Source organism: Aplysia californica, unplaced genomic scaffold (genome assembly GCF_000002075.1).
Source record: "Aplysia californica isolate F4 #8 unplaced genomic scaffold, AplCal3.0 scaffold00444, whole genome shotgun sequence".
NCBI lineage: Eukaryota > Metazoa > Mollusca > Gastropoda > Aplysiida > Aplysiidae > Aplysia > Aplysia californica.
The window spans coordinates 505,150-506,806 of NW_004797714.1; the positions used below are offsets into that span (position 1 = coordinate 505,150).

A 1,657-nucleotide genomic window follows, 5' to 3' on the forward strand; every position below is an offset into this window, starting at 1 on the left:
AGAGAGAGAGAGAGAGAGAGAGAGAGAGAGAAAATCTAATGTAAATATAATATAAAATTGAAACAAAGATGGTAAGGAGATTCTACTGCAGTAGCTCAATCTCTCTCCCCAGAGGTCACGGCCGTTCATTTAGAAAGCCTTCTGTCATAAATAAATTTAACTTCCCGAAGGGTACTTATCGGGTTCCTCTGTGAACCACCCAGGCATCAATCATTTTAACGAAACAAATAGTTAAGCGAGTAATAAGATTCTTTATTCAACACAGGAAAACGAATGAACGGGGGGAAATATATGTGCGTTATCTTTAAAGTGGCACAACGTAATAAAATAAAATTTCCTTTGTATTCCCTCATGATTTTTCCCTCTAGTTAGATCGTTATGTTTTCTAAAGACAAAAAAAATGTATCTGTACTCTAAAGCTTCTGAACAGAGCATTGTTTGTTATCTCTAACCGAGCCATACCGGGTGATATTCGAGACAGAAATGGCAGAAAGTGTTAAGTATTTATTAATCAGATTACACTCTGGGTAACAGACGCAGTTCAAGTTACAGTTTTGCTTGTGGATCTCATCAGTCCTTTGTTTATGTTGTCATTTTAGGTTATCGGTGAGAGGAGGGGGGTGGTGAGGAAAAGGAGACGAAGGAATAAAGGAACGTTAAAAACAATGGACTATTCGTTATTAGCAACAGTAACAAAAACTGTCAAGCTTCCTGTTACAGAGACGTATAATCGAACGAGCACATTATCTGAGAACCAGCCGAGCGTAGTAATGAAGTTATTGACACGTGTGAGTTATCGTTCCACTAATCTGAGATGGTATCAGAGGCCGTAGTTCAAACAACGATGATTCTATCTCTGCTAGTGAAAGTGAAACAAAGCCTACTCACAGTTAATGGTCGCTTGGGAGAATAGAGCGATGATCTGTAAAGTCCAAGCCTACAAGCTTCTCCATCCATCTATAATCTTCGCCATAACAGACAGGCTGAAGATACAGCGCCCGATCAAAACGTCCGCCTAGCAACCGTACTGAATTCCTAGTGAAAGCCAACTGAACGCGTAGTGAACGCCCCCCTCGCTGGGAGCGGCGTCGTTCGTTACCACGCACCGCGGGTACTCTTGGGCTAACTCCAAACGCTGAAGAGCTCTCCTCGCTCGGTTCCTTTGCGTGTGCAGACGTCCGTGGGAGCGGTTTTCGGCCGATGACAGGAGGGGACGTCGCTACGGGTCCCATTTGCTCGAGCCGGAGACTAAAATAATCGAGTTTGGATGCTTCGGAGAGATTAAGTAGTCCCACAAGATGGGTTTTTTCAAGCACAGAAACTTATATTTTGTTGACGTTTAGATAGGCACCATGGGAGAACATTTTGCGTCATCGAGAAAAATAAACCATGACATGTCAAAAGTAACTGTGCTCAAGGGTAGGATTAAAGCGACTAACTCTGTGATTCACAACCATCGCAGCGCTCTTTCTTTTGTTTTTATTCAAGACGGTTTTTTTCTTTAAACCACGAGCAAGGATACCGGGTATTTAGATCCAATGTAGTAGTAGTCGACATTGGTATGGCAATATATCAATGTGCAGGACTGCTTTTTAGAATGTCTGAGCAGAAGCTATGAAGTACCCCCCTCCCTGTGTGTGTGTGTGTGTGTGTGTGT

At 42.6% G+C, this 1,657-nt stretch overlaps 1 protein-coding gene across 3 annotated transcripts in view; it reads right to left on the bottom strand.

The window, feature by feature from the left end:
* The window catches only part of LOC101849484, a 137,798-nt gene extending 136,662 nt beyond the window's left edge, over positions 1–1,136 (bottom strand). For all 3 annotated transcript variants that reach the window (XM_005104981.3, XM_013086218.2, XM_005104980.3), the window contains exon 1: positions 889–1,136. The gene's annotated coding sequence lies outside the window, so the exon portion shown is untranslated. The remainder of the gene's footprint in view (positions 1–888) is intronic.
* Positions 1,137–1,657: the final 521 nt, after the last annotated feature.